General features: G+C 41.7%; 1 protein-coding gene across 1 annotated transcript in view; it reads right to left on the reverse strand.

Moving 5' to 3' along the window:
- The window catches only part of LOC146854821 (adenosine deaminase 2-like), a 447,289-nt gene extending 439,082 nt beyond the window's left edge, over window positions 1-8,207 (reverse strand). The window contains exon 1 of the mRNA XM_085652183.1: window positions 8,083-8,207. The gene's annotated coding sequence lies outside the window, so the exon portion shown is untranslated. The remainder of the gene's footprint in view (window positions 1-8,082) is intronic.
- Between the last annotated feature and the right edge of the window lie 11,356 nt (window positions 8,208-19,563).

The following is a 19,563-nucleotide window of genomic DNA, read 5'->3' on the forward strand; positions in this document are numbered from 1 at the left end:
GACGCCTAGAGGTCTTCTCTTCACCAGTCCCCTCTGCTGTACACATACAACAACCACCCACCTAATGCCATGACTCTGGATGCTGGCTGCCTTGGGCAAATGTCAGTGGTACCACAGATGGTGGGACCACAGTGCAATTACTCAGAGGCAAAATGATATTTTTAGAGAAACAAATATATGCTTTTAGGTGACCTCTGTCAGAATCAATGGACGTGGGAGGCGAATCTTGATTGTGGTCTGATGAGTTAAATCTTCTAAAATGTGACAGTCTAGCAAAAGATGTATTGTACTGTAGCATATATTTAGATATTGCAAAGTACTGCACTTGGTGGGTATGTTTTAAAACTGATTTCTATTATTTCCTCTGTAAGTCATAGTAATGGATATCTTTCTCAGTGAATGAGCACCTGTTAATTCCAACAAATAACTTTCTATGATTTTTCCCTGGCTTGAAAGTTCACAATTCACTTTTTTAAATTTTTTATTGGGACATCAAACTCAGAGAAAATAATGTGACATATACACACAGAGAAGAAAAAGAGAAACCATATCTGATACCCAGATCTTAAATTGGAATTTTTTACCCACCCCGGTGGATCCCCATAGAGAAAAAGAAATTTTTGTTGCACCAAAACTAACATAGGGGTACTTCCCGTCATAATAACAATTAATCCTTATTCAGCCATTTAGTTAAGGATTACCATATATTTTCCCCTTTTGCCCTTGCCCTACTTCCCCTTCTTCTAAACACAGAGATCTCCCAGTTGTAAATAAGTAGTAATTTACTAAACCAAACATGTATCGAGGGAGGATTCAGATCAAGCCACACCGTGGCCAAACAAATCCGAAATACCGCCATTGCGATAAACGCCATTTTCCTGTCGGCTTCCTCCATTTCTTTATTAGAAATGCCTAACATAATAACCTGGGGGGTCAATAAAACTGAATATCCCAGTATAGATTCTAAATGCTGTTCGATTTTAGCCAGCAATTGAGAAAGACCAGAACAGGTGGCAAACATGTGTGTACTGTCTGCAGCCAACAACCGACACCGAAGACAATGTATCCCCGAAGTGCCCCCCCATCGATGAATACGCGCCAGAGTTATATATAGGTTACACCATGTCTTATAACATTGTACCTGCAAATTGGCAGAGATACATGCCGTTTGGCTAAACAAAAGGGAATCTTCACATTCACCTTGACCCGCTTGCAAACTCGTTTGCCATCTATCAAAATGTTTGGCCAAATCATCGCCCATTTTCTCATTAACAAGTTTATATAAAGAAGATGTTGTAGATTGGCCTCCATTAATCAGATCTAATAGAGGGATTCGGTCCCGATTATTAACTTTTTTAGTGAGGAAGTCCCTTATCTGTGAATATTTAAAAAAATATTTATTCTCAATCCCAAATCTGTCTTTGATAGCCTCAAAAGTAAGCATTTCAGCATTAAATATGAGATCCCCTATACACTGAATACCTTTCTCAGCCCAATTTTTGAAATATTGCCGGAATTAGGGTATTGTTTACTAAAGGGGAATATAAATGTAGCCGCCCAATCCCAAACTTTTTTCTAACTGCAGTCCAACCCCTATAAGCACCAAGCAAAACTTTAAATTTAACCCTCTTGAAATAGGCAAAGTCTATATGGCGCATAAGGAGTCCCCTGGCTTCTATCCCATAAATTAGATGGTTGATTGAAGTCTCCATACATCCCAAATTTCCACCATTTAGCAACTCCCCCATCTGTTTCAGCACGGTTGCCCAGTAATAAATTTGAAAGTTAGGGACAGACCAGCCTCCCCTATCTCTAGATAAGGTCATATATCTAAGAGCCCTTCTTGGACGCTGTCCAGCCCATAAAAACCATGAAACTAACTGGTCTAACTTCTGAAACCAAATTTTATTTATATCTAGAGGGATTGCTCTAAAACAATAAAGAATTTTGGGCAGAAAAATCATTTTAACAACATTACTTCTCCCGATTAGTGTCAAATGTAAGTTGTTCATTCTTCGGGAATCTGATTTGATTTTTTGTAGCAATGGTTTAAGATTAATATCAACAATATCTTCACGTCTGGAACTTATTTCTATACCTAAATATCTGGCGTTTGATGCTATCTGCTGATCAGTTAATGTTACTTTATCATTAGCTACAATTTGAGTTTTACTATCATTAAGATGGTAGCCAGAGATCTTACCAAATTGCGATATTAAAATATTAATTTCATCTAGTGCCTGGCCTGGAACAACTGTTGTAATAGCTAGGTCGTCTGCATATCCCAACATTTTAACGTCTCCCCCTCTGGCACGGATAGGTTGAATGAGCTGATCTTCCTGAATCTTCCTAATTATAGGGTCAATGTAGATGGCAAATAGCAAGGGGGAGCACGGACAACCTTGTCTTGTTCCTCGCATTATATTTATTTCCCCCGACTGTGCTCCCATCAGAACAATTTTGGCAATTGGATTTTTGTACATACTTTGGATTGCTCTTATAAATCCTTCCCCTATCCCATAGTACTTCATAGCGGCCCATAAAAAAGGCCAGGAAACCCTATTGAATGCCTTTTCTGCATCTAGCAGAATTAGCGCCATAGGGTCTCCTGTAACCTTGGTATAGTCGAACAATGCTATTGTCTGGCGAAAATGATCGATAATTTCCCGACCCGGGACAAAGCCGTGTTGCTGGGGAGATACCATTTTTTTAATGACTGACGCCAATTTATTTTCAAAGATCTTGGAATATATTTTTATATCACTATTTATCAATGTAATAGGCCGGTATGCCCCAGGGTCAGTCGCCTCTTTCCCTTTCTTAAGAAATATAACAATCTTTGCACTCCTCCACGACTCTGGAGGTATATATACACTCTGTACTATACGGAACATCTCCAGCATTGTTGGAGCCAACTGTGTTTGGAAAATCTTATACAATTCACCTGGCAGGAAAACAGGCCCGATAGCTTTGCCTGGTGGCATTGAATCCAACGCACGAAGTATTTCTCCCAGACTAATCGGAGCATCCAGAATATCCCGATCTACAAAAGTCAATTGATCCAATTTAACCTCTTCGAGATATCTCTTGATTTCCCATTGTAGCCCACAATTCTCTCTTATATCATCCCGATATACCTTCTGATAAACTTTCTGAAAGGCCGAAAGAATTGCTCCTCAGTCGGTTACTAAGCAGATATCTGGGTCTAAAATACCTGTAATCCGAGTTTGTGCTTCTTTTACTCTTGTCCGAACAGCTAACATGTGTCCCACCCTTTCGTTGCTCTCATAAAGCTCAGACCGCCAGGCTAGATATCTACCCGCAGATTTGGCGAATGAGATCTCAGTTATGGCAGATTTCGCGATTAAGATCCCAGTTTGAGCCATTTCGGCAACCCCACCCTCTGTTAATACCTTGACAAGATTAGTCTCATCTTTCACCAATACTTCGTACAATTCCTTAATCTTGTTTCTCTCTTTTTTCTGAGTCTCCCAGACAAACTGCGTAGTCTCACCCCTGATTTCAGCCTTCAGGGTATCCCAAACATTTTGAATGCCCGTGCTTCCCATGTTCTCATTTAGGAATCTAGGAATCCACATTGCCATATGTTCTATATAGCAATTATCACTTAACAGAGCCCTATTAAATGTCCAGCTGGTTACTTGTTTCTGACATTTATTATTTCCTTCCAGTACCAAAGGGTTATGGTCGGACATTACCCTGGGAAACTTGTCAAGCTTACTGCCCTGCACCAGACATTGAGAAATGAAAAAATAATCCAATCTTGCATGTGATCTGTGCGGGGCCGAAAAATAAGTAAACCCTGGATCATTGCCCTTTGACTGTGCCCACATATCTACAAGCCCATGCAGCTCTTTTAATTGGCTAAGAGATCTAAAAACTTTCGGTTTCTGCCCTTGGTATATTATCTCAGGATGATTAGATATTGCACAGCCCAAATTGATATTAAAATCACCACACGAATCGGGGATGGCCAACCCACCAATTCCCAACCCAGCCAGTTATACAATTCAGGATCATCTAATGCCGGTCCATAAACAGAACATAGTGTGAATATACTACTATCAATTGAACGTTGTATAATTGCCCAGCTGCCATATTTATCAGGAATGGAGCGAGTAAAGTTTGCCATACCCCGACGTGCAAATATAGCGACGCCCTTTGTGTTGACCTCCTGCTTTGTCCATGAAATTAATTGAAACCCATCAATCTCCATAATTTTATTTCTACTGGCTTCTAAGTGCGTTTCTTGGAGGCAGATTATATCTGCCTTTAAGATTCGAATGTCTTCCTTTATCCTGCGCCGTTTAACTGGGTCGTTTAATCCACAAATATTGATGGAAGCTATCCTAATACACCCCGTTGTAAGTGGTAAACAGATCCAAATACAATATGGCCCTGATCATCATAAGAAAAAAACACATCTAAACAATCTAAACCTGTACCACATAAAATCCCCTCTTTCCCAAATAGGATCCACCGCCCTTGGCCCCAAATTTAAAATTAAAAAAGAAAAGAAAACTCACAATTAACTAGTTTTCAAGGGGGGAACCTTTTATTTGGTAAGAGCTTCCAAATTTATAGCAAAATTTAAGAAACCACACAGCCATTCCAAATAGTCAGATTTCCATCATTTCTCCAAAGAAAACTGTATGTGATTCAAGAATAATGACTTTGTCTTTAATGGACTTTGCTTACAGTGGACTCTGCTTACAAAACATTGCTGTAGTATTGCTTCAAGAGTACAGCTTATACAGCATTAAATAAATACAGAGCCTTTCTTCAGCCATGCCTTCAACAAAAACAAGAGGGGAGTGTTTGTAGTCTTTATGGAGAAGCAGTAAAACACCTTTATTACCAACCGCCCTATTACACCCTTCATAAATGACTAGCCAGGTACTACTGGAAGCGCTGACACACCTCTTAAAGACTATTAGTTACATACTACCAGAAGCATTCTTAATCCCCTCAGATCCCAGTAGTCTCACTACTCAGCCAGTGGTCACGCACTACTAGAAGCACACTCCCACCTCTCATCGACTAGTAGTCACACTCTGTCTTCAGCATTTATCCACCTCAGAGCGGTAGAATGGACTGCATTCTCAGACCACACTCCCCCTAACAGTATCATACTACCTCCTGCACCCTCCTCATAGATTAGCTCTCTTCACCACGGATAGCACTCATACCCCCGCACAAACTACCTCTCACACTATTGGCAGCATTCTCACTTCCCGATAGTCTAGCAGCGAAAGCCACGACTGCACTCTCACAATTCTCGATGACTTGCTGTCAAATTCCATAAGAGGCACTCTCACACCCCTCACAGACAGGCAGCTAAGCACCCTGGTATGACTGATAACTTAAAGCTCGTCTTCATTGCTTGGTTAATATTGTGAAAAAACAAGTGGGTGAATGCAGTAATAAGTCAAATGGTGGATGAATAGGTGCTGAGTGCAAAGATGTGTGATTCAGAACATGGATGATGAGAGATTCATTGAACAGACGAATGGATGAGTGACTGTGTAGATGGAAGCATCACAGCTGTTTCAGTTTTAAGATACTACTCCCTCTGGCTAGAGCTGTATTAATGTCCTATATAGATGCCCTATGTGATGCTTAGTGATTTGTGTTGCTATGTTATATATGTTATGTTACTTTAAAGGATTGCCAAATACAAGGGGAAAATGCCTCATCGTTGAGTTCTCTTCTGAGTGACAAAACAGCATCCACCTGAGATGTGATGGTTGTAGGGATCACAGACCCTGCTGACCACCACGTATGACTGCCCTGTTTACGATCTCATACCACTTACATGCTAATGATACACAAATCTATCTTCTGTCCTCCAAATTCAAATCTCAGACTAGCTAAGGGCTATCTGACTCAATAAGGTGTTCTGTTCTCTAATGGCAAATCCTCTAATACTGAATTTATCAATTTTCCGGCCTAGTACGTTCCACAGGACAATCTCCTCACTAGTTGTTTTCCCCAGATACTCTGACACTTTCCTTATCAATCAAGAACCTAGGAGGTTTGCTTAATCCCAAGAGGTAGATGCATTCCTTCCTGTGTTTCCACAGCAGTATTGCAACTATTCAATATTAGAAAAGTCCACCACATGCAACTTCCTTTCTGACAGCTATGTGATATGTTACTAATCATGAATCTTGTAATGAGCAAACTTGGCTACTCTAACTGAATTTCTCCAATACATATTCTCTCCCCTAGACAATGGGGGTTATTTAGTAAACATGGTACTCCATCACAAATGCAGCAGAGTACCATGACCCCAAAACGGACAGTTTGCACGCTCTATTTAGAGTTGGGTAAACAGTTGTGTTTCCACCAAATGTTTTCTGCTGGATGAAACCTTAGGTGGCTAGATTAACATCGCTCCATCGGGTGTAAGTACTTCAGTTAATCTGCCCTATTTAGGGTAAACGTTCTGATGTAATTTTTTTCCAGCTCTGGACTGTCCAGTGGTCCCGAACAGAAAAATACATTCCCATTCCCCCTTCCACCCTGGAAGAAAACTCACAGGGTATCTGGGTCACTAGTTGTTTTTTCAAAAATAAATTCCCACTTTGGGATTTTGTTTTTGAAAGAAAATTGCTGAACGTCTGCATGAAACATAGCGCTACAGGAGCAGAGGGCCACTTCCTGAGACTGAACTAAGGGCTCAGTGAAGATCAATGAAGCCATAACCTTAGCAAACTAAACTCTTAAAAGGGTCAAGTATGTCTACCCAGGAGCAGTGATGCTGCAACTCAAGGAAGTCTATAGATTCCGTTTGTGAGGGACTATGGTGTCCGTCCAGGGAAGGACAGCCTGTGAAATAAGTGTGGTTAGAATGGGGAAGTTGATGAGTGGCAGAGGGAGATATAGGGAGCAATATAAATACTGTTGAGCAGAGGATCTAGCCCAAGGCTCTTCAAGGCTGTAATAGGCCCAAGTAGGGAAGATGCCAGAGGCAGATGCTCTTTTACTCTCTGGCCTTTACCTAGATTTCTAGACAGGTAACCTGAATGCAAAGGTTAAAAGGGTTTGGGTGCAGAAAAAAACGAGTGACCAACCTAAGATGGCATTGGAAAGAGACAGAAACCAAAGTATAGGTGAGTTGGAGGAGCAGATGAAGCCTTACCACAACTTGTAAACTAGGTAGTGGCCATGACAGTCATGATATACTGGCCATTCTCCTGGTGTGGTGCAGCCCTTGGAGGCTAGTTTTGAATGCATAGGGCTGCTCCTCATGCCTATGTCACTTCCTCCATCTTCTCGAGGCATGGGACAGCTTAAGGACTATTGGGGCCCTGGGCCAAAAATATTTTGGGCGCCCCCATTCGAAATGGCTTTGAATTTATGAGCCAATTTCAGCTCTTTCATTCCCTCTTTGGCCAGGTCACTGCAGAGGCACACCCCTCCAAATTCTTAATGTGTTTACACTTAATATTCAGGGGCAGTGACATATGTTTTTAATATTGCAACACAGCAGCAGCTCACTAATATTACTGGAAATAATCTCTATAACATCCTCCCATTTCTCATATGTGAGGTTCTGTTTTGATCTAAAAGTCACTTTTGTTGCGGATGTTTCATGAAATAAACACACGGACACACATGACCCACATTACCATTTTTTAAAGGAAAATGGTATGGCTTAAGAATTATTCAAGGTCATTAGTGCTATGCTCTCTGCAGAACAGAGCTATCAGGGGGGCCCTTGAGAGGCTGGAGCCCTGGGCCAGGACCATCTTTGCCCATGCCTTAAAACGTCTCTGTCTCGAGGTTGGTTACAGAAGGCATAGGGAGGCTTTAGGAAAGAGATAGAAAGGGAGGGAGGGGGAGGTAGAGAGAATGCGATCATAGAGGAAGAAGAAGAAGAGAGGATCGAGCGAGCCAGAATGGATGGATGGAAAGAGAAAGATTGTGCAAGGAGATGGCAGGGTCGGGGATGGTTTGAGGATTTGTGCCAGAGCTGCTTTTTGTCTCCCAGTCCAGAACTGGACATTATTTCCCTGAACACATCTGGACTGACAGACATTAAATATCAGAGCTTACCGCCTGCTGCTTTGCTGCTCCGCTGCACTCTGTAGCTTATGGCAATGACCACTGTCACCCTGAAATGCTGCTGCCAGATGGAGAGTCAGCTTAGATGACTTGTGTTCCCCAGCCGCAAGCCACACTGTCTGCATTTATACAACCACCTCTATTTGGCTCAGGCTGAGCAGTACAAGCACATGCAGTCATGACTCTGGAGTCTTGCTGCCCTAGGCAATGGTCAGTGGTACCACAGGGCTTGGGGCACAGAGCAATTCCACAGAGAAAACTGCTGAGCTCTAAGAATCACGGGATGTGCGTGGAGAATCTTGAAAGTGAATTGGCAAGAAATCTTTTAACATATGACAGTCTATCAGAAGATGTATTGTACGATAGCCAAAAGCAATTACATAATGCATGCAACACTAGGGGAGTCTATTTATAGTCACTTTCCTCGATTTCTTTCTCTGTGAGTTGAGCACCTGTTAATTGCAATCCACAACTTTACACACTTCATCCTTGTTTGAAAAGTTTTCACAATATAGTTGTTTGAAGCTGTGAACTTTTTATTTGTAAGGACTTCCCGATTTTTTTTCAAGATGAAGAAAACTTACAGCAATTCCAAATAGTTACGTTTTCAAAATTTCTCCAAAGAATATAGTATGTGAGTTTGCCGGGCTGCAATCCCTTCTGCTAGGCCAGTGGATGTATATACTTTGCTGCACTTATGGACCACAGATCACCATCTGCCTGGTGGAGACCTCTATACTTTCAGAGGAGCTGCCACCACAGTGGCTTCTCTCAATGCACTGTCAGTATGCTGAGCGGCCGCCATGTTTCACATCGACACTCAGCAAACTGTTTTACTTTTCAAACACAAACTTCCAAATTCAGAGTTTGTTTTGAAAGGCATGTAAATAATGACCCAGACACCCTGGGAGGTTTCTCCCACAGCGTGTAGGTAATGTTTCCTGTTCAGGAATGTAGGGCTTTCTCTGGTGGTCCCAAGCAGAAGCAAAAATGTATGATAACCTTTGCCCTAACTAGGTCAGATGGTCAGAGATACTTACATCGATGGACTAATGCCTATCGGCTCTTGGGAGTAAGGTTTCAACCAGAAGAAAAAATGTACGGAAATATGACTGTTTTGCCAACTCTAAATAGAGCAGGTGAAGCACTGGTTTTCGGGATAGGATACTCTGCTTTTATGGTGGACTACCATGTCCGCTCAACACTAAATAAGACTCCTTTAACAAGGGCAGAAAATATATATTGAAGAAATTCAGTAACAGTAGCTCTGTTTCCTCTTTACAAGTATAATTATTAAGAACATAGCAGTCAGGAAGAGAGGTGCATGTGGATTTTTCTAATATTGAGTAGATGGAATATAGCTGTAGCGACACCGGAAGAATTCAAGAATTGTAGTTACCTCCTAGGATTATGCAAAGTCCTAAGTTCTTGGTAGAGGGGGAAAGTGAAGAGTGTCTCTGGGACAACAAGTGGTGAGGAGATTGTCTTGTGGGGCCTAATAGGATGGAAAATGTATATTTTCAGTTTTAGAGCATTTCAGCATTCGAGAACAGAACACCATACTGGGTCAGATAGCACTGAGCCAGTCTTAGATTTAAATTTGGAGGAAAGAATAGGGGATTTGTGTATTATCAGCATGTAAGTGGTATGGGAACCTAAACAGGTAAGTCACATGGGGAGGTCCCTGGGTCTGTGAACCCCACCCTGTGACATCTTAGGCAATCTTGGTGACTGGAATCTCTGAATGGAATGTAGAATTGTACGTGACAGGGATTCCAGCCAGTTAGCCCAGGCTTCTTCTCATGTAGAAGGTTTATTCCTGCTGTCAATACTTTCAACAAATTAAGCCATCTTGTTAAATCCTGTAGAAGAATTTTTGAAGAACAGGATGTAATACTGGCGTCGAGCGGAGTATAAAAGAGAAGCCTGGAGTCCCTGATGTGATGAGAAGTGTTTTTTAAAATGGGAAAAAAATTAACAGTTTGTTAGCCCATAGTATTTCTTTCTGCGTGCAATATTTCCAGCCTATTCTATTTCTTTCTTTATGCAACATTTTGCATTTATCAATGTGTACATATTTAGTTGTAGTTATGCGCATACTGAAATAGAAATAAATAATTATTAATTATTTTTTTATTATATGCTGAAATTGTTTGACGAAGATGGATGTATGACATCTTAGGGAATCTTGGTGGCTGGAATATCAGACTGGAATGTAGAATTGTACATGATGGAGATTCCTGCCACTGACAATTGGCCCAGACTTCTTCTCTTGTAGTAGGTTTATTCCTGCTGTCAATAAAATGTCTTACATTGTTGAATCTAAATGCGTGTATTATTGAAGAGCACAACGTAATACTGGGGAGGAGCGGAGTTAAGGAGAGAAGCCTGGGGACCCGTGATGTGACGAGAGGTGTCGTTCATGGATCAGAAGTGCAAGCGTGACTGATTTAGAAAGCAGAATGCATGGGGATCACTCATGATGCTATCAAGGAGTCCAATGGCAAGGAAATTCCATCAATTCAAAAGATTGAAGAAATAAGGCTTGAGTTAGTCTGGCGCGAGCACAGACCGCAAGCTGATGTGAGTTGTGATAGAATGACAACAAAGCTCAATGCTGCATGCATCAACCAAAACGCTTCATGGAGTGGAAGCATGGAGTATGAGCCAATGCGAGTTGTGATTGAATAACTTCAAAGCTCAACGTCGCGTGCATCAACCAAAAAGGTGACGCGCTGACGGCTATCTATGGAAGATGAAGATGATGAGATAATTGATGTATATGAAACAGTAATAATACAATTAGATTTTCTCTACACTAAGAAAGTAAATGAAGTAGCTGCTAGTCAAATATTTTTGAGTAGAGGTACCTAATGAATCCACTGATGTTTTTGTAAACTATTTACGAATTTTGGCTGTAAATGCAATTATGGGGCTTTTTATGATCAAAAGATACGTGATCAAATGTTACAATTCGTGACATTAAATTGCAGGAAAAGCTGTTATCAGTAGATCATCTAACGTTAGGAAAAGCCTTAGATATTTCTCATCAGTTTGAAGAAATTACATTGGCTATGAAGGAATTATCCGCCAAAACTACTAGCGAAGTACAATTAATGAAGAAGGTAGAAGTAGAAAATAAAGTACTTAGTGGGAGAGATAAATCCAGAATTCAAACTTGGAGTCAAGGAATAGAGAAAAATGAGTATGTGTGCTTTAAATGTGGCCTTTCAGGTCACTTAGCTAATGACAAGTCATGTCCAGCCATTGGACACATTTGCAGATATTGCAAAAGCAGAGGCCACTACACTAGAATGTGTAGGAGCAAAAACAAAGACAGTAGCGTCAAGGTAATCAAACGAAATACTGGTTACATCAAAGAAGTCACACAAAATGTAGATAATATTCCAGATGAGTACATCTTGGATATATATAAAATTGATTAAAAAATGTGATTTTTGTGTCATGAACATTGGTGGAAAAGAGATCAAGGTAATGGCAGAGTCAATTGCTTGACACTGATTGGAGATGAATGGTTCCTTAAATTTTCTGATGTACAATTAGTGCCTTCTGATACCAGACTTGTGGGTTATGGTAATAAACCCATTGAAGTATTGGGTTCTGACTCTAAATTATACGCCAAAATTATGGCCATTCGACTCGGTCGGGTCATTGAACAGCTGGTCTCCCCATGGCAACATGGATTTATCCCCGGTAAAGGCACGACTGATCATACTCGGAGAGTTATTTCCCTGTTTGACATAATGTCTGCAACGGGAGGGCAGATGTCGATGATTCTTTTGGACGCTGAGAAGGCCTTTGACCGGGTGTCTTGGAATTTTTTATGGGCAGTAATGACCAACTATAATTTTGGCCCCAAATTTGTCAAATCTATAATGGCTATGTATATTGAACCAATAGCGAAATTACAAATAATGGGTTCTGAATCAAATATAATCAGAGAATCAAGAGGCACACGTCAGGGTTGTCCCTGTTCCCCAATATTATTTGCCCTTTATATCAACCCTCTAATTTTGAAACTACTAGAGAATCCCCGAATCATACCTATAGTGGTTAATCAATATAAAACTAAAGTTTTGGCATATGCCGACGACATTGCTGTATTAACATCGAACCCCTTTGAGGCAATGTCTGAAATAAAGACTATAACACAAACGTTTGGACTTTACTCTGGATATTCATTAAATAAAGAAAAAACAATTATGCTATGCACAGATAATATTATTTGTAACGATCGTAGGAAATCCGATACCGCTATATACCTTGGTGTTCGCATAAGCCCCGATGTTATACAAATCCCCAGACTTAACTATGAGCCCTTATTAAACACTATAAAAAAAGATTTAGACCGGGTTAATAGTCTACATCTATCCATTATTGGTAGAGGAAATTTTTTAAAAATGAATATCCTTCCTAGGGTGCTCTATTTATTTATTTAGAGCTATTCCTCTAATTCCTGAGGAGAAGGCCTTTAAAATATTAGACTCTGTTATGTCTAAATTTATGTGGCAACAGGGTAAAATTAGAAGATCCTTGAAGCTTCCTCAGAACAAAGGAGGATTAGCAGTTCCAAATATCTTGTTTTACCTTTGGGCCTCATTTCTCCAACAGATGGCTCCGCTTCTCAAAGTCAATCCCAATCAAGAGATTTTTGAAGCCGAATCTCTCCCCTCTATCTATGAGCTATCCCTAGGTGAAAAAGTTAAAGGTCTCTTTTTGAGACAACTGGAGCGAAGCTATTATAAAAAGATTAAATTTAAAGTTATCTCTAGCGCATGGAAAATATGGTTTAAAATAACAAAATATATGCATATTTCAAAAATTAATAGATACTCTCCCTTATGGCACTCTAACTTACTACCTGAACTAGTCTATGATGCTATCTCAAAGAAGTGGCAAACTATTGGTATTATTACTGTAGGTGACTTTTTGGGTGCGAATCCGGTTTCTACATTTGTAGATCTGCAAAAGAAATTTCATCTTTCAAATGGACAATATCTTAAATTTTTGCAGATTCAATCTATTATTAAATACAAAGCTCCCAATATTGATTTGGGAAAAAATTGAAATTATCGATATTATAGGCAAAAATACGACTAGAATAGGTACAATTTATGGGCTATTGCTGGATAAGCTTCAAGATGACATAGAGCATACGGAAACTGCTTGGGCAGAGAAACTTGACAACCCAAATGTAGATATCGACATGAGTCTCTATCTATCATCATGTCTCCTTATGTCAGCTAGGTTAAAAGCCCAGACGTATAAAACTATATATAACTTATATTTTACCCCGGCCAAATTATTTACTTGGGGCAAAAGAGAGAATGATCATTGTCCTAGATGTCATAAAGGCCCGCTACATTAATACACATGTTTAGAGAGTGTGATCAATTAACTCTCATTAAAAAAATGATCTGTGATTTTTGGGATGAAGTGTTTGGCCATAAGTTACCTGACTCCCCCACGTTTTTGTTAGGCACTGATAATACACTTAGCCTAAATAGGGATGAAAAGGCCATGCTTTTTATTGGAGCGGCGGTCCTTCGGATCATACTAGCAGCTCGGTGGAAAGACTCAGACCCGCCAAGTTTTCAAGTGTGGTTGGCCCGCTTTCTTGGTGTCTTTAACCAGGAAAGCGGCATCTATTCTACTAGAGGCCTCAAATTGGCTATGCGAGGCAAGGCGATTTGGCTACCAATTATTAACTGGAGAAAGGGGCTCTGCTCACATTGAGAATAAATCACTATAATATCCTTTTTTTTTTCTCTTCGATTTATTTTTTATCACAATGAGATTGTATTATATATGAAAGTGCCTGTATTACATTTGATAGTGTTGGCATATTGTATTGTACAATATTTTTGTATTTGGACTTCTGTCTCAGCTGGTTCTGAAATTAAAAAAGAAAAAAAAAATGAAGTATTGGGTTGTTTTACCTCTATGTTGAGTTAGAAAGGTAAGACAATTGATGCAAAGATTTATGTGGCTAAAGAAGGGTCTAGATTGCTGGGTGGGCCACAACAAAGGGATTTGATGATCACACTTAGTCAGTCAAATTCGCTTTATTCGACAGATATATCATCAAAGCATAATACAAGAAATAATTCTTAAGACACGTATATATACACCTTTAAAAAACCCCTTTGTTTATGAAACAATTAAAAATCTGTCCTCTAAGATAATAAAATCAAATAAAACAGTTTAAAACATCTGAGTGTGTTGATGCATTGAAACCCTTGCTTTTAGATCTTTCGGCAGCGTTCGATACCGTGTCACATTCTATCCTTATTGAACGGTTATCGAACGCTGGTATCAAGGACAAGGCCATCGAATGGCTGAAAAGCTTTCTCTCTAATCGTTCTCAGAGAATCATCATGGACTCCCACTGTTCAGCGGAGATCGAGATCTCTAAGGGTGTGCCCCAGGGCTCTTGTTTAAGCCCAACCCTTTTTAACATATATGTGGCACCCCTGGCTAGAGTGATGCGGAGATATGGTTTCATTCCAGTATCGTATGCTGATGACACCCAGCTCCTCTACCCTTTCAAGACTCTCTCCGCTGAAGTAAAAAGTTCCTTTTCTGCTGGCATGAAGGCAGTGGCACACTGGATGTCTTCCAACTTTCTCCAGTGTAACGTTAGTAAAACGGAGGTAATGTTGTTTGGTGAGGCAAAAATATTATGGACCCCTGACTGGTGGCCACTCGATCTGGGAATAGCTCCCGAACCTAAACAGGTCGTGAAGAAACTTGGGATCCGCTTGGATCAAGATCTGCTTTTTAAACAACATGTTAATTACACTTCAGGAATCTGTTTTTATACCATCAGTTTGTTACAGAAAGTTTTTCCCCTCCTACCAGATTCCTGTAGAAGAACCTTGGTTCAGACCTTGGTTTTAAGTAGGATTGACTATTGTAATGGCCTGTTGCTTTCTGCCAACGAAGGTGTGTTGGCTAAGCTCCAGGTCATTCAGAACACGGCAGCTCGCCTTGTTCTTAATGTTCCCCCAAGAACTGCTTCTAAACCCCTCCTGGATCAATTACACTGGCTTTCGATCCGTCAGAGAATAAAATTTAAGATATGCTGCCTTGTCCATAAATGTATCAATGGACGAGGACCGGCTTATCTTCAAAACAAATTTGTTCCTTACATTCCACTTCGATCACGAAGATCTAGCAATAGCCTTCTCTTAGTGATCCCACGTGCTAAAAAAGCCAGACATGGAAACAAAGCATTATCAATCACAGGCCCCACACTGTGGAATAAACTCCCTTTATCACTGAGACAGTGTAAAGAACACCTCATTTTCAGGAAACTCCTGAAAACTGTGCTGTTTAGGAATGAGATCTAGCTCCTCTTTTTTCTCTTACCCTTGCTTTACCGGTTTCTGAAAAGCGCAGAGATACTCCATTGGAGTCGATTCTAGCGCTATATAAACCTACAAATAAATAAATAGGAACTTTACAGTTCATCGTATTATATAATGCAGGGTCACAAATAATTACATCGCTAGCATGCCTGACCATACCAGACAGTACCACTGCATCTAACATGCAGGTGGCCAACTCCATAAATATATATACAGTAGGCTAGTACAGATAGAGACCTTCACCCTACGGGAAGTGCCTGAGATCTAATGGCCCATGTCCATCCCAGAAATTTTGCCAAGGCAATGACGATGGGGGTTAAAGTTTCAGAGCGCAACAATATTGGCGCAACGTCATTCCTTCTGGTGCCCAATGATCTGCAAATTGGTGTCAGCCACGCTCGGCGGGGGACAGCATAAGCTGGGCAAACAAACAGCAGATGGGTCAGAGACTCCGATTGGGTGTGACATGTGGGACAGGATTCATCGCCTAGATTACCCCATCTTGCTGTAAACGATCTTACTGGTAGTGAGCCTACCCTGAATTGGAAGTATAACTTCCGATCATAAGGCTTGGTTATGGTATTCCGGTACTGTTCCAACCTTGGGGATGGTTTTACATCTAGGAAACTTCCCGTAAGTGAAGAGGAGTCACTATTCCTATAAATGCTTTGGGTCACCCAATCCCAGTACTTTTCTTTTAGAATCGCTTTTGGGGGGAACGGGATACTCATTGGATTCTCCCATAGTGCTGCCATACCAATACTTATTAGGGAGATTCAAACCTCTTGCAGCCTTTTTATTTTGTTAAAACAGTCTGCTCTGATTAGATCCTTGAGACCTGCAGCATAGGATGCCAGTTCTGGTGTGGACCAGATTCTCCGCCAACAGAGTGGGGGACACAGTCTTGCTATGTCAGCCAGTGCCTTCCTACCTAGGTCATGAAGCAGTGGGCGTACTGGGGTGCTTGGCGGGAGGTTAGTGATCTTACACAAGAACCTATTTTCTGCTGCAGATAACTTAGAGAGATTCTCATACCCCGAAAGCTCAGCTCGGTATGAGGCGGAGTTGACAACTTTCATGTTGTATATTTGAAGGACTGGACTAGCTGGTTTTGTAAGGGAGGTGTTAAACTCAGTTTGCAGAGTTCCGACCAGTAGGTGTTTCTTCAACAAAGCCATATCAAGCAGCTGATTCCACCTCATGTCCCTCTGCATGATGACCCCCTGACATGTAAAGTCGGTTACTTGTTCTAAGGGCCGCTTATTTAATACTATGCCTCCTCTAAATGCTCTATGAGGGTTAAAAGACATACATTTCGTTTTTGACACGTGAATTTCCAGGCCCTGTATGTGGAAAAACTCATCAAAGAGTAGCAGAGCTCATTGGAGACCGCTCTGTGTTTTTGAGATAATGAATGTGTCATCCGTGAACATTAAAATGGGGATTCTAACACGAGCTGTGGCATCAGTGGGGGTAAGCTCCAAGAATTTTGCAATACCGTTGATAAACAGAGAAAATAGTGTGGGTGCCATTACACAACCTTGGCGCACACCTTTCTCTATGGGAAAGGGATTTGTAACATTTCCCTGCGAGCCCCATCGAATTTGGGCATAGTTGCTCTCATGAAGTCTGGCAATCAGAGATAACAATTTGGAGGACATCCCCATCTCTTACTCAGTACTACCCATAATTTGCTACGGGAGACGAGGTAGAATACTGACTTAAGGTCCACAAAGGCAGCATACAGGCTGCCCTTGTCCAGGACCACCGTCTTCCAGTATAGCAAGATTAAATGAAATACATGGTCAATAGTACTGGTACGTGCTCGAAAGCCAGTCTGAAGTGGGGATAAGATGCTGTGCTCGTCTATCCAGTCCTGCACCTTGTTTAAAACTAACTGTCCCATCATCTTTTGGAGGGAGTCTATTAGGCTAATAAGCCTATAGTTGCCAGGGTGAGATTTATGCCCTTTTTTTAAAAACGGGGATATCTCAGCCCCTTTCCAGGAATCTGGGACTGGTGCACCCTTGGCAATTGCATTAGCCAGCAGCACTATATACCAACACCATTTGGACTTATCATAAAGGAATATGTCAGCCGGGATCCCATCTGGGCCCTGATCTTTCCTCCCATTACTGTTCCCAAGGCGAGGCTGACATCAGCCTCATCATAAACCGAACCGTGATAGTGCGAGTGTGGGGACTCTTCAACCTCCCTTTAATCTGAACTACGGGCATATTTGGGTTCGAAATGGATGACCCGTTGGTCCTGACTTACGTGATTTTGCGGCTGTGATGGCTGGCCACCCCTGTCCCACTTTACTATGTTCCAGAACTGTTTGGAACTTTTGCTTGCGCATGCCCATCTAAGGTCCTGCCATCTGTTCTCGTCCCATGCTTTATTGACCTTCTCCTGGGCTCTCCTGTAAATTTGCCTTGCAAACCGTACTTTGCCAGGGTCCCCTTCTCTGATCGCGTCCCCTTGGGATCTGCGCGCCACTTTACAATCTTCATTAAACCACTGGCAAGTTTTCTTTAGTTGAGTGCCCTTAGCCTTACTTTGCTTAACAAAATGGGTGCGCAGCCGGGCCAAAAATTTGTCATGAATGCCAATTACGGACTCAAAAAACACAGGATTGGCCATACATGCCTCCAGCTCAGCTATCGTGCCATCCATGTCTAAGGAGATGTTATCTAAGACATCGGGTTTCTCAAGTATGTTAACCCATTTTAGTCGTCTCATGTCATTTGTGGGAACCACACCGAGAGTGTGCAATTCACTGCCTGGCTGAGTGAGTTCTCTCTGCGGCAGTAGATCAAAAGACGCACATAGGGGGTTGTGGTCACTCTCTAGCCGCTCTCTTACAACCATGTCTCTAAATGTTGTAGACTTGTAAAGCGCACAGCTGCCCCAGCAACGGGGCGTCCCGGCGCTGTAGACCGCTGGGGAACCCGTCCTGGCTATCCCTGTGAGATGGTCACTTTCTGGGTATCTCCAAGGTGAAACCAGGCATCCCCAGTGTCTGTGGGGGGGCCGTTGTAGAGATGAGGCAAGCTTAATGCCCAGAGTTGCCGAGTGTGTTCCTGGTTAGAGTAGGTACCGAGGCGAGAATTATCGAGTCCGTTTTGACCCTGGTCCACGACCCTGCCGCGTCGGGAATTGAACCCTGGTCCCTGGCCAATTCTCTGCTTACGGGTCTGCCGCCTCTAACCAGTGTGCCACACCTCTCCACGCGTGCCACAGCTGCAAGTTGGTCAGTAGATAATCTATGCGGCTAGCACTATGCTCGTTATTAAATGTGCTAGCCCTATGTCTTTCAGATGGGGATCTTCTATTTGCCGCCCATAGGCCTTTCTCCAGGCAGATGGTGTTTATTTGAATTGTCACGTCCGACCATTTTTTTATGGGTGCTAGTTCTAGTTTTGGGAGGCCCCACTGAGCATCTTCCTCAGCAGTGAGATCACAGTTCACGCTTGTAAGAGGCTCAAAAGACACATTAAGATCACCAGCGATTAGGACGTTAGAGCCCCTGGAGTACCGGTCTAATAAATCGTTGAGAGCCACTATAACTTCCGACTTTTTCCCATTTGACCCGCTGGCATAGACATTGTAAATGTCAGCTACGTCTTGCTGACCCCACTTTAACCTGATTGTAAGAATATCCTTACTCTGAGACTGGAGTATCTGGATATCAAAGCAGATCACTTGGCAGACCCAGACTGATAAACCCCCTGAAGGTCGACCTTTTCCCCCACTAATAGCTGGAATATGGTCATTTAGGTAGCCTGTGCGGTAGAGAGGATCCACCAGCCAGGTTTCCTGAAAAAGACAAATGTCGAAATGCTCAATAAAGGTATACCAATCGGGAGATGTGACCTTTGTCCTAAACCCAGCTTTATTCCAAGACATCACAGATATCCCAGATGAGGTGTGGAAGCCTAGTCTTTGGCCATTAGAAGTATTAGAAGATTTACCACTCAATCCTAAGCATCTGATCAGGTTTTGGGATATAAGGATCTAATTGTACAAGTTGGTGAAGATAAAGCATTGGATGAGAGAATTTGTTTCCCATAGTTTTCTC

The sequence above is a fragment of the Triturus cristatus genome, chromosome 4_1, assembly GCF_964204655.1.
Source record: "Triturus cristatus chromosome 4_1, aTriCri1.1, whole genome shotgun sequence".
In the NCBI taxonomy this organism is placed as follows: Eukaryota; Metazoa; Chordata; class Amphibia; order Caudata; family Salamandridae; genus Triturus; species Triturus cristatus.